This window comes from Musca domestica, unplaced genomic scaffold, assembly GCF_030504385.1.
Source record: "Musca domestica strain aabys unplaced genomic scaffold, Musca_domestica.polishedcontigs.V.1.1 47, whole genome shotgun sequence".
NCBI classification, from domain to species: domain Eukaryota; kingdom Metazoa; phylum Arthropoda; class Insecta; order Diptera; family Muscidae; genus Musca; species Musca domestica.
In genome coordinates, this window is record NW_026712338.1 from 733175 (window position 1) to 748714 (window position 15540).

The following is a 15540-nucleotide window of genomic DNA, read 5'->3' on the forward strand; positions in this document are numbered from 1 at the left end:
ATTCTACACAAGGAGTTCTTTGTGAGTACTTTACCCCCAGGCATAGATTTGTCTATATAGGTCAACAATATCGTATATCCCCCATATATCGGCACCTTCCAATATTAGGTATTTTAAGGACTTTAACTGAATTTTTAATGGATTTTATTTTTTTGAAAATTTTCTAATTCGTTTCAAATGGTGGAAGGTATTCAAAGTTCGGCCTGGCCGAACTTACTGCTTTTTTACTTGTTGCATTTTTATCGCATGCGATTTTATCAATTTGACTTACAATTTTGAATTGTGTATTTTCTAAAGTTTTTCTTCATCTGGCAACGTTATGCGTTGAAGGTACTATACACAGGACGCAATTATCGTCCGATACAGGTCACAATTGAAAAGCAATCGACACGAAATTTTGCATGAGAAGAGAGTTAAGAACAGGGAATAAATCTAACATTTTGGATGACAATTGGATTATATTTAGCAGACAAAATGGACCACAACTTTTGTGTAAAATTGTTTTGAAAACCTAACAACACGAGGTAGTGTGTAAATATTGGACAAATGCCCCGATCACAAAGCTAAGTGTAACATCTGAACGGGGCTCTATGACATCATTTTAGAAATCTTTCAAATTCGATTTTTACATAAGGGGGCTTTTTACATATTGTAGTTTTGTATGGTCGTCCCTGCCCGTCCAACCTTTGCGTACTTGTTTTATATATTTTAAAGAAATGATTCCTCTTTCATAAAAATATGAAGTTTTTTTGTCTTTAGATTTTTTTATCTATACTTAAATCCGATATTGGCAATTTGTAGACTTTTTATCTACTGAGGAAGAGATTCCATCAGTTCATAATTTAAAATGTCAAGCTACACATGATTTGCTTAACAATTGTGGTCAAATCGTTCAAAATACTGAAAATTAGAATCTACCTTAATATGGGCCCAATAATGGAGCAAATTTGAAAAAAAATTTTCCATGAAGAGATTATATCTACTTACAGGGTGAGATAAAAAAACTGCAACAAAGTCAAACGCAATAATTTTTACATTTTTCTTTAATTAAATTAAATGAAAGCAAAAATGTCGGAAATAGCATCAAATTTTAGAATAAGTTTAGATTTGTTCGAATTGGTCACCTTTGGCACGAATTATGGCTTCCAAACGGCCAATGAAACCATCACAAGCTGCCCGAATGTTGTTCTGTGGTATTTTGGCCCATTCCCGGCGAAGCGCTTGCTTGAGGTGATCGACACTTCGGTATTTTTTTGTACCAACCTCCAGACACAATAGTGCAACGGATTGGTATCCGGAGATTTAGGTGGTCATTTTGTAACCATTCTGGAGTGGCGCGTGCTGAGTGCTAGGGTGGTGAGTCCTGTTGAAGTGTCCAAGCTCTGCGGCCAAAATATTCCGTATCTGGTGCCACGGTCGATTAATACGAGAGAAAAGCGACCATCGGCTGTTATGGCGGCCCACACCATCACCATTGCCGGCGCTTGAGTTCTGGTGGCCAATCGAAGGTGAACATTTTCAGCTGACCTATTTGGCAATTAATCACGATCATTTTGTTTGTTTACAAATTGCTGGACAGAGAATGTTTTCTCATCGGAGAAAACAAAATTCGTCAGTTCACCACTTTCGACCAAGCCACTTTCTTTCTGTTGAGGTGTAAGTTCTTGCACTTTTTGGAATTTCAATGGCTTTACCCCGATCTCATTTTTTAATATTTGTCGAATATAATATTGCGATATGTTCAACAGACGAGCCATTTTTCGGCCACTGCGATGTGGGTTTCGATCAAGTCGCTTCTTTACTTTTCGAACCATTTTTGCTGATGTTGATGTTTCTGTTTTCTTCAGTCCACTCCCTTAACGTCGGGCTACGCTACCAGTATCACGGTAACGAGCGATCGTACGAGACACAAAGGATTTATTCACATTTAAATGCTGGAGTGCTCCAACGATAGCCACTTGTGGGTTTCCAGCCAAATATAAAGAAATCACACTATCACGCTTGAATTCCATCACGAATAACTTTTCTCACCAAAATGCTTTCGGACGCTTGTAAACAATGTAATGAGCTGTCACTGGAATAATTTTAACAGCTGTCGGATGAGTGGCTTAGAAATGACAGCAGTCTGAATTTGGTTGCAGTTTTTTCATCTCGCCCTGTAGGCCTCGAAATATAATAAATGGCATGTTCAACTCAAACAAAGAAAAAAAAGTAAAAATATCCTCCATCATTTGAAAGGAACTTGAAAATTTGCAAAAAAAATCCGACAACTACCGTCTAAATGAAATCCGTTATATGGGGACTATACGAAGACATGATGACGAAATTTTTTGTAATAGGCTGTAGTACCCACTGCGAAACGAAATTTGTTACAACTACGGTAAATAATGTCGCAAAAATCATGAAGATACGGAGTATCGGATCCATTAAGATCTTCCAATACGAAATTTGAAACGATTCCGGTGAATAATGTTGCTTGAATTAGGTACCGTTATTTGGGGGCTATACGAAGACGTGGATCTGCATATACAAATTTTTGTCATAGACTGTAGTACCTATTACGAACTTCAAATACGAAATTCGAAATAACTGCGGCAAATAATGTCGCTAAAATCATGAAAATACCGAGTATTGGGGGGGTATCGCTATACGAGAACGAAACAACATGCCCCATTTACGAAATTAACCTACCTGCTGGTAATCTATGCATGTATGCAAAATTTTAGCCTTCTATCATAATTCGGTCGAAAGATGATTACAACAGACAGACGGATATCGTTAGAATTTTACGCTGATACAGAATATATATACGTTGTAGGTATTATGAATATTTCGAAGAGTTACAAACGGAATGACAAAGCTAATATACCCTCCATAAAATGGTGGAAATCCATGAAAAATTCAGTAGATTATGAAAGTACAGCTAAAACCAGAAGAAGACTCGTTAATCGGCGTTTTGAAAATTTATGACGCAAAATAGATGAAGAAAGTTCCACCCTCATCCACAGTTTTTATACCCTCCACCATAGTATGGAGGGTATATTAAGTTTGTCATTCCGTTTGTAACACCTGGAAACATACATTTTAGACCCCACAAAGTATATATATTCTTGATCAGCATAAAATTCTATATCGATTTATCAATGTCCGTCCATATGTCCGTCTATCCGTCTAGTGAAGTAAGTTGATTCAAATTTACTCAAATGTGTATTATATCTGCAGGACTTTTGGTATTAAAAATGGGCTATGTAGGTCTACGTCTTCGTATAGCCCCCATATAACTGTACCTTTCGATATTCGGTATTTTGATAATTTTAGCGACATTATTTACCGGAATTGTTTCAAATTTGGTATTTGAAGTTCGTAATGGATACTACATCCTAAGACAGAAAATGAACCATGTAGGTGCACGTCTTCGTATAGCCCCCATATAACGGTACCCCTGATATTCGCTATTTGAATTATTTCAAATTTTGTATTTAAAGTTCGTAATGGATACTACAGCATATGCCAGAAAATTGTCTGTGCAGGTCCACGTATTTTACATCCCATCCCTATATTCGGTATTTTATTTTATCTACATTATAAACAGATTTTTTTTTAAGATAAGCATTTGAATATTATAATAGCTTATGACAGAAGTTGCCTATGCAGGTCCACGTCATCGTATAGACCCTAATATACGGCCACATTCGGTATTTTTAAGATTTGAACAGAATTTTTAATGGATTTTATTTTTTTGAAAAATTTGTATGAGATGATGGAGGGCATTTAAAGTTCGCCCCGGTCGTACTTAAAACTTTTTTACTTGTTTCGTTTTTTTAAATTTTGAAACAAGATTCCTTAGAATATTAGGTCCAGAATTATTTTGGTCAGAAATGTTAAACCTCAAGCGAGTCAACAAAGGGGCATTTTTGGTACTTTTAACTAAAATGTAGTTGAAACCTTTTAACGACGTAGTAGCCTCTCAAAATTATTTGTCATAAAATTCTATTGTAGGTCCTAGAATACATTAAAAGACTAAATCTTATATATGAAAATACATTTTAGGGTTAAAGATGAGATAATGCAAAATTCTCCTACAAATCATCATTTTAGACGGTTGACGTCAAGGACAAAAAGATTTGTCATCAAATTTCACTGTAACTTACTAAAGAAAAGAAATCTTTTTTTTTACCATTGCTCATCAAAAATATATTTGCATCAATGCTGGAAAAACGTGAAAATATTGCCTTTTTTTATCAATTTATTATTATTTTTTAGGTAGAAAGTATTAAAAGAAGAACTATTCTTCACCAGATTTCACTATAAACTCAAAATTTCCTAAAAAGGACCAAATTTGTCGAAAAAAAAAAACTTTTTTATAAACCAATACACAAACCATACACAAATTTATTTTGTTCCGAGACTCGCAATGAAATTTTATCTACAATATTTTTGCTTTTGATGCATTACCTAAAAAATAAAAGGAAAAATAGTAATCTGTAAATTAAAAATTTAACATTTTCATTTTGACTTTTGTAAAGTATAATAGTAATGTTTTATTTTGCATGATTTTTTCTCCATTTTGACTTACTACTTTTGAAAGTACATTTGCAGTGTTTTTTTTATACCCTCCACCAAAAAAAGTATAGAGGGTTTATTAAGTTCGTCATTCCGTTTGTAACTCATCGAAATAATCATTTTAGACCCAACATACTATATATATTCTTGAACAGCGTAAAATTCTATGACGATTTAGCCCTGTCCGTCCGTCTGTCCGTCTGTTGTAATCACGCTACAGTCTAAACGAATTAAGATAGGAAGCTAAAATTTTGCACAGATATCTCTTTTGTCTGCAGGCAGGTCAAGTTCGAAGATGGAAAATATCGGTCCACGATATCGTATAGCCCCCATATAACGGTACCCTCCAATATTCGGTATTTTGAAGATGTTAGCCATCTTCATGATTTTCATTTGATGATTTTACATTTTTCAACGGAATTGTCTGATAATCCACACAAGGAGTTCTTTGTGAGTACTTTACTCCCTGAAAGAGAGTTGTCTGTATAGGTCCACGATATCGTATATCCCCCATATAACGGTACCCTCTGATATTCGGTATTTTTATGATTTCAGCCAAATTTTTCAACGGAATTGTCTGAAATTCCACACAAGGGGTTCTTTGTGAGCACTTTACCCGCTGACATAGTGTTCTCTATATAGGCTAACGATATCGTATAGCCCCCATATAACGGTACCCCCGTTATTCGGTATTTTGATGATTTTAGCTATATATTCCAATGGTATTCTTTGAAAATTCACACAAGGATTTCTTTGTGAGCACTTTAACTCCTGAAAGGTATTTGTCTATATAGGTCCACAATATCGTATATCCCCCATATAACGGTACCCCCGATATTCGGGATTTTGATGATTTTAGCCACATTTCCCAATGGAATTATCTGAAAATCCACACAAGGAGTTCCTTGTGAGTACTTTACCCCCAGATATAGACAGATATATCCCCCTATATATCGGCACCTTCCGATATTAGGTATTTTAAAGATTTTAACAGAATTTTCAATGGATTTTATTTTTTTGAATATTTTCTAATTCGTTCCAAATGGTGGAGGGTATTCAAAGTTCGGCCCGGCCGAACTTACTGCTTTTTTACTTGTTTTATTATTGAATTCTCAAACGCTGTGTAGTCTTTTTGGTGAGTATAAAGCGACAACGGCGATTTTGTGTATTTATTGGGTAAGTGGTAAGAATAATATCATTTCAGAAGAGGATAAGCTATGAACAAAAAAACAATATTTTATCGTGTACGAACGGGTTTTTTTCAATTTGATTAACTTTATTAAATTGACTCGATTTAAGAACTGAAATTACAGGCGTGTTGCATTGAAGTGTAGTACCGAATTATGTGCTGGTGAAACTGAATAGATGATGTCGAAATAATTTAACGCGGTCACACCAAACTTAAAGAATAATTACTTTTTCAAAATCGGTTAAAAATAACAAAAGAGCCCCAGCTAATTTCATTGCAAAACTTCTAAAAAAATCTAAAAAAGATCTATATAATGTACGGTTTTTATACCCTACACCACAAGGTGGTCAGGGTATTATGTCTTTGTGCATTTGTTTGTAACAGGCAAAAGGAAACGAGATAGACCCATAGTTCCTTTTGATGATCTGCATAGAATCACTTTCTGAGTTGATTTATGCATGTCAGTCCGTCCGTCCGTCTGTCCATGTATTCTTGTGAACAAAATGCAGGTCGCATTTATTATCCGATTGAGATGAAATTTCCCAAACAAAATTTGTTTGGCCCAAGGACGAACCCTATTGAAATTGGAGATAATCGGTAAAAATTTATTGTGCACTAAATATGTAATATCAGCCCGAATAGTATGGAATTTTGCATATACAACCTAATTAGGCCTGAAAATAAGTATGCCAAATTTGATCGAAATCGGTTCAGATATAGCTATAGCTCCCATATATATTGTTCATCCGATTTGTTATTTTTGTCCACCGCCGCCGTAATATGCACTCTGCAACAACAATATTTGGGGAAATATATCAAATACAGGTCAGAAATACATTTGCTAAATTTTATCGAGATCGGTTCAGATTTGGATATAGCTCCCATATATAACTTCGTCCGATTTACCTTTGATTGTGCACCAAACGTCTAATGTTTGTCCAAATGGGATGAAATTTGGCATTTACGACCGAATTGAGTCTAGAAGCTAGTATGCCAATTTAGGGAAGATCGGTTCAGATATAGCTATAGCTTCCATATATATTATTCATCCGATTTGTTATATTTGTTACCCACAACCGTAATATGCACTCCGTAACAACGATATTCAGGGAAATATATCAAATACAGCTCAGAAATATCTTTGCCAAATTTTATCGAGATCGGTTCAGATTTGGATATAGTTCCCATATATATCTTTATCTGATTTCAAATTAATTTTGCACCAAATGGGCAATACAAGTCCGAATTTAAAAGATAGAAATGCTTTGGCATATTTAGTCCTTTGATTTTTTTTAACTTATAATTATAATCATCCCATAAAAACTTTTAATTATTAAGTGGAGCTCAACTAAATTAGCAAAGTGGTGTAGGGTATCATAAAATCGGCCCCGCCCGACTTTAGGACTTTCTTTACTGGTTTTATAATACGGAAGTTTTTTTCAATTGTTATCGACGAGAACGATCTTATCTTTTTGGTTTGAGTGAATGTATGTTTCGTTTTCTTTTAAAAATATAAAAATATTTTAAAAAATACCTAAAATATACTTTGTATTTGACACCGTAGTTTTTTTATACCCTACACCACAAGGTGGTCAGGGTATTATGTCTTTGTGCATTTGTTTGTAACAGGCAGAAGGAAACGAGATAGACCCATAGTTCCTTTTGATGATCTGCATAGAATCACATTCTGAGTCGATTTATGCATGTCCGTCCGTCCGTCTGTCCGTCCGTCCGTCCGTCTGTCCGTCCGTCCGTCCGTCCGTCCGTCTGTCCATGTATTTTTGTAAACAAAGTACAGGTCGCATTTATTGCCCGATCCAGATGAAATTTTGCAAAAATCTTTTGTTTGGCCCAAGGACGAACCCTATTGAAATTGGAGATAATCGGTCAAAATTTAGATATAGCTCCCATATATATCTTCGTCCGATTTGTCTTTTATTGTGCACCAAACGTGTAATATCAGCCCGAATTGTATGGAATTTTGCATATACACCCAAATTAGGCCTGAAAATATGTATGCCAAATTTGATCGAAATCGGTTCAGATATAGCTATAGCTCCCATATATATTGTTCATCCGATTTGTTATTTTTTTCCACCGCAGCCGTAATATGCACTATGCAACAACAATATTTGGGGAAATATATCAAATACAGCTCAGAAATACATTTGCTAAATTTTATCGAGATCGGTTCAGATTTGGATATAGCTCCCATATATAACTTCGTCCGATTTACCTTTTATTGTGCACCAAACGTGTAATATTTGTCCAAATGGGATGGAATTTGGCACTTACGACCGAATTGAGTGTAGAAGCTAGTATGTAAAATTTGGTGAAGATCGGTTTAGATATAGCTATAGCTTCCATATATATTATTCATCCGCTATATAGCTATAGCTTCCATATATATTATTCATCCGATTTGTCATATTTGTTACCCACAACCGTAATATGCACTCCGTAACAACGATATTCAGGGAAATATATCAAATACAGCTCAGAAATATCTTTGCCAAATTTTATCGAGATCTGTTCAGATTTGGATATAGCTCAAATATATATCTTTATCCGATTTCAAATTAATTGTGCACCAAATGGGCAATACAATTCCGAATTTAAAAGATACAAATACTTCGGCATATTTAGTCCTGTGAACTTTAAATTATAATTATAATCATAGCGTGTATGATTGAATTCTCCCATAAAAACTTTATGTTATGTGGAGCTCTACTTAATTAGCAAAGTGGTGTAGGGTATCATAAAGTCGGCCCCGCCCGACTTTAAGACTTTCTTTACTGGTTTTTAATGTGTGTTGGGTTGGCAGAAAGCGGTTAACGTTTAGCCAAAACCAGCTAACAAATATAAAATTACTTAAAGTCCACTTACAGGATGATTTTATTTTTGGTAAATTGAGAATTAATTGAAATTATTTCAAAAAGAGTGACAACGATGATTGCAGTTGCAGAAAATACCAGAGGTGGAGAAGTCATGTTTAAAGGACTTGTAATTATTTCATCAAATAACAAAAATTTTTCAGCGGGATCTTTATATAATATTAAAAATTATCGGTTGTATGGGGGCTATACGATATCGTGGACCGACATAGTCCATCTTCGAACTTGAGCTGCCTGCAGACAAAAGACTGATCTGTGCAATATTTTAGCTTCCCATCTTTATTCGGTTTGACTCTAGCATGATTACAACAGACGGACGGACGGTCATGGCTTAATCGACTTAAAATTTTACTAATCAAGAATATATATACTGTGTTATGTCTAAAATTCGATGAGTTACAAACGGAATGACGATACTATATATGATGAAGGGTATAAAAATCCGAAAACTATCACTTAAGTGAATTTCGTTTGAAAGATAGCGTGATTACAACAGACAGACGGACATCGCTTGACATTCTTAGAATTTTACGCTGATCCAGAATACATATATTTTATAGGATCTATTATGGGCCTATTATATTTCGATTACTAAAAAATGTAGCCCGCGATTTTGAAATTTCAAAATGTTTTTAAATATTCAAAACCAAACACAAAAAAAATTGACATATATTTTGACAAAATAGGGGCACCAAAAGTTCTATGTAAGGATGTTTCTTACATGATGGGAAAATATCCTGTCAATTTGCAGCAAACTCGGGATAAAATTGTGACTGAAATACACCCGGAAACCGTAAATCTCTCGGTACAGTTACATGGGTGTTATACCAAAACACATCTGAGTAACATTTTTGTTCCACAGACGGGCGGGCATAGCTAAATCGACATAGAATTTATGCTGATATAGATTACGTACACTTTGTGGGGTCTAAAATGTATATTTCGAGGTGTTTCAAATGGAATGATAAATATATGGTGGAAGTTATAAAAAATGCAGAGACGTCAGTGAATGTAAAATCACGAGTTCTATCTATATCTATAAAAGAGGAAAATGTTTGTATGTTTGTTTGTTTGTTTGTTTGTTTGTAATTTATGGACTCGAAAACCGCTGAATAGATTTTCCTGAAAATGTCCGTATATACTGCAACATCGCCTGAAAGTAACATAGGCTATATACATTTTTGAATTTCCACTTGAAACTGGAGATATAGCATCAGAATCGGAGGTACCCCCCAAAAATTTAGATTTTATATGCACATATCTATTGATTGGTTGAAGATACAGTCTTCAAATTTGGAATACGTAACGGAATTTGGAACAAAAATAAGTTTGCCAAATTATATTGTAATCGGTTCAGATTTGGATATAGCTCCCATATATATTTTCGACCGATTTCCTTTATTTGATGCCTCAAACACAATATGAACGTTAGATTCCAATGAAATTTGGAATGTGTGACGGGATTTAATCCGAAAATAAATTTGTCAAATTATATTGAAATCGGTTCAGATTTGGATATAGCTCCCATATATATTTTCGGCCGATTTCATGTATTTGATGCACCAAACACGCTATGTATCACCAATTTCAAGGAAATTTGAAACGTGTGATAGATTTTATTTAAAAAATTGATTTCCCAAATTATATTGAAATCGGTTCAGATTTGGATATAGCTCCCATATACATTTTCGGCCGATTTCATGTATTTGGTGGAAATTCCACGATATGTATTTCCAATTGTAATGAAATTTAAAATAAGTAACGGAGCCAAAATGAATTTGTCAAATTAAATTGAAATCGGTTCAGATATGGATATAGCTCCCATATATATTTTCGACCGATTTCATGTATTTGATGCACCAAACACGCTATGTATCTCTAATTTCAATGACAATATGAATGTACGATTCCACTGAAATTTGGAATGTGTGACGGGATTTAATCCGAAAATAAATTTGTTAAATTATATTGAAATCGGTTCAGATTTGGATATAGCTCCTATATATATTTTCCGCCGATTTCACATGTTTGATGCACAAAACACGATACGTATTTCCGATTCCAATGAAATTCGGCATGAGTGGCTGAATTTGATTATAGCTCCCATATATATACTCAGCCGATTTCACATATTTGATGCACCCAAAGCGAGAGAGACAAAATCTGGCACCTGAAAAAATTGCCAAATTATATGGGATATGATTATGATTTTAATAAGAACCATTGACCCACAACGCCTTAGGCTAACACTAAAAAACAACACAACAATTTATTTGAAATACGCTTATTACGGCGAAGTATGTTGCTATCTCGAATTCACTACATGCAATAGAAATGCCACTCTACTTAAAGAAATTGCACGCTTGGTATTTGCTATGAAATAAATAAATCCAAAGGACAAACCCTTCGTGTATGTATGTCATGTTACTGCTTTTCTAATGGTTTTGGTTATTTACGCATTAAATTAGTGCAATATTTTTTTTAATTTTTAAATTTGTTTTTCTTTATCCAACATATATTCGTAAATAAAATTTTGAATGCATATAAAATCAAAAGGGGTAGCGAAGCGCACCGGGTTCAGCTAGTAATCTATATTTTTATACTCTCCCCCTTGAGGGTATGTTAACTTTGTCATTCCGTTTGGAACATCCCAAAATATTCGTCGTAGAACCTATCAAGTATATATATTCATAAACAATATAAAAATCTAAGTAGATTTAAAGATGTCCCTCTGTCCGTCTGTCTGTCTGTTCGTCTGCTTATTGAAATCACGATACAGCCCACATTATTTGACGTAGAGCGTCAAAATTTATCAGAACAATTTGTATTGTGTCTAGGATGGTTGGTATTGATGAGCTATATCGGTCTAAGTTTTGGTATAGTCGCCATATAACGGTACCTCCCGATATTCGGTATTTTGATGACTTTCACCACATATTTTACGAATTAGTCTAAAAGTATGGTATTTATAGGTTATAATGGGTTCTAGCTCCGGTGGCGAAACATTGTATGTATAGGTCCATGTTTTTGTATAGCCCCCATATAGCGGTACCTCCTGATATTGGTTATTTTGATGATTTTTTCGCGGATTTGTCTAAAAATTGGTATTTGTAGTTCGCAATTGGTTGGTTGGTTGGTTGAAATACAGTTTAGCCAGTTTTTGTTTTTCTATAGGGTAGGAGACGCAGTATGTATAAATTTGGGTGTGGTTGATTTCTAGAATTTTTTGTTTAATAATAATATGTACATTTTGGGTTTTGATAGGTGCAACCATAACTGTTCGGCCACATGTTTTTTTTAATGAAGAAAGTCCTCCGAGTCCACCTTCCGTCTCATTTCAAAGAAATAAAATATGAACATGTAGCTTGAATATGTAGTAATATAAGTCGACGACCTATAATTTTGGAGCAAGCGTAAAGTGGCTTTCTACCTTCTACTTTTTAATGTTTTCTCCTCTCTGGCATCTTCTTTCTTTTAATGTGAATACTATATTATTTTTATCCGAGGTCCGCAAAATAATTTCGGTAGCAAATGTTGTATTTTCTTTTTTGACTTCAATGAAAAGGTTTGAGGTTCACTTTTCATTACACTTTGTGACAAATTTCAATTATTCAATAATTACTGGGAAAATACCGCAGATTATGACACTAGAGTTAAAAGTAGAAGACACCCGTATCGTCGCTTTGAAAGTTTACACTGCAAAGTAACCTTCTTTCAAAGTTGGTAATATTTTCGGATAAGTAATCCCATAGAATACTTGATTTAAGTACATTGTTACAAATCATTGCATTTTATTTTTATACCCTCAGCCATATGGCTACAGAGGGTATAATCATTTGATATGGCCAAAACGTGCCTTATCGAAATAACGATTTTAGACCCTAGGTCTCTTTGGACCAAATAACGGGTCAAAATGTTGAATGGCCATGAAGCTCGTAAATCGTAAAATGAGCATGCGATTCCTTTCAAACCCAGCACATCTTAATATTTCTATCAACACATCACCAGGTATGAAAATAGAAAATGTCGGATTACTCCTTCTGGTACCTTCCCCATAGCGGTTCAAATTTTTTTGAAAAATTATATCTCCCATAAAATGTGAAATGAGCTTTAGATTCCTTTCAAATTTCATATATCCCAAAATGTTTGATATCACAACATCTGATGTGGAGATGTGATATATTGAACCTATCCTTCTGATACCTCCCCCGCAACTGGTCAAAATTTTGAATAATTCTCTCATAAAATGCGAAATAAGCATCCGATTACCTTAAAATTTGATATATCCCAATATTTTTTTTTAACGCAAGTTTTGTTGTCAAAATTATAGATATCGGCCTACCTCTTCCTGTTCATCTCCCACAAAGGTTCACAATTTGCAACGCATATATGTATCTCTATGTATTTACGAGACATGTCGGCGATTCTAGGCAAATCGACATATTTTCCCACAAATATGATTAATAATTATTACCAAAAAAAAAAAATTTATAGATGTCTGGCTAAATTGGCTAAATTTTATCGAGATCGGTTCAGATTTGGATATAGCTCCCCTATATAACTTCGTCCGATTTACTTGGGATAGAATTTGGCACTTACGACCGAATTGAGTCTAGAAGCTAATATGTCAAATTTGGTGACGATAGGTTCAGATATAGCTATAGCTCGCATACATATTGTTCATCCGATTTGTTATATTTGTTACCCACAACCGTAATATGCACTCCGTAACAACAATATTCAGGAAAATATATCAAATACAGCTCAGAAATATCTTTGCCAAATTTTATCGAGATCGGTTCAGATTTGGATATAGCTCCCATATATACCTTTATCCGATTTCAAATTAATTGTGCACCCAATGGGCAATACAATTCCGAATTTAAAAGATACAAATGCTTCGGCATATTTAGTCCTTTGAACTTTAAATTATAATTATAATCATAGCTTGTATGATTGAATTCTCCCGTAAAAACTTTTAATTGTTATGTGGTGCTCTACTAAATTAGCAAAGTGGTGTAGGGTATCATAAAGTCGGCCCCGCCTGACTCAGCCCTCAGCCATATGGCTAGAGATGGTATATTTCATTTTATACGGCCAAAACGTGCCTCATCGAAATAATGATTTTAGACCCTAGGTCTCTTTGGAGGACATCTGAAGTCAATCTAGAGATGGCCGTCCATCCGTCTATTTAAATCACACACATCACAATATTTTTATTAACCTTAGGTCTGGTGGGAATGTCAAATATATCGGTCCACTCCTTTTGGTACCACCCCCACAAAGGTTCAAAATTTTGAATATCCCAGAAGCTCATAAAACACGAACTTAACATTCGATTCCATTCGGACTTGGTACATCTCAATATTTTCACTAACACAAAATCTGCTATAAAGATGGGGGAATCGGTCCATTCCTTCTGGTACCTAGGGTTCAAGAAAAAACATACAAACATTATGGCTAACACAAGATCTGTTGTGAAGATGATATATATCTGCAGGCCCTACAAAGAGTCACAATTTTCAATACTTTTAACTTCTATAACTTGCGAAACAAGTCAGCGATTCTTTACAGTTTGCTATATCTAAATATTACTTTCAATCAGATACCTGAGATGAATATGGATTTATTGATTTTCTATTAGATCGGATATAAATGTTCGATTTTCTTGTAATATTGTCCATACCAATATTTTTATATGTATTAGATGAAGCATGAAAATGGACTATTTCGGTCGACTATATCTGATAACTCACGCACATGTTAACACTTTCTAAAAATTATCGTATATGTCATGTAAATGGAAGGAAGTTACCAATATAGTCCAAACCTCGCACGTCGCATTATTTATATCATACTAGCTGAACCCGGTGCGCTTCGCTACCCCTTTTGATTTTATATGCATTCAAAATTTTATTTACGAATATATGTTGGTTAAAAAAAAAAAAAAACAAATTTAAAAATTAAAAAAAAAAAAAATATTGCACTACTTTAATGCGTAAATAACCAAAACCATTAGGAAAGCAGTAACATGACATACATTCACGAAGGGTTTGTCCTTCGGATTTATTTATTTCATAGCAAATACCAAGCGTGCAGTAAATTCAATCTGCAATCTTTTGAAGTTGAGTGGCATTTCTATTGCAATTAGTGAATTCGAGATAGCAACATACTTCGCCGAAATAAGCGTACTTCAAATCAATTGTTGTGTTGTTTTTTTGTTTTAGCCTAAGGCGTTGTGGGTCAATGGTTCTTTTTAAAATCATATCCCAATCTGATCCGATTTAAATATAATTTTAAAAAAATTACTTTTACACCAAACTCCGCCACACCTTTCATAATTCATTGAAATTGGTGCGTCAAATATGTGAAATCGGCCGAGAATATATATATATATATATGGGAGCTATATCCAAATCTTAACTAATTTCTAATTAATTTATCACATTTATTATTATAACCAAATTCCGCCACACATTCTGAATTTCATTGGAATCGGTCATATATATCGTGTTTGGTGCATAATATGTATGAAATCGGCCGAAATATATATGTTAGCTATATCCAAACCTCAACTGATTTCAATATAATTTGGCAATTTTTGCTGATGCCAGATTTTGTCTCTCTCGCTTTGGGTGCATCAAATATGTGAAATCGGAGCTATAATCACATCTGAGCGTATTTAAATATAATTTGTCAAAATTTATTTTTGTACCAAATTTAGCCACTCATGCCGAATTTCGTTGGAATCGGAAATATGTATCGTGTTTTGTGCATCAAATATGTGAAATCGGCGGAAAATATATATGGGAGCTATATCCACATCTGAACCGATTTTAATATAATTTGACAAATGTATATTTGTTTTAATTTCCGCTACACATTCCAAATTTC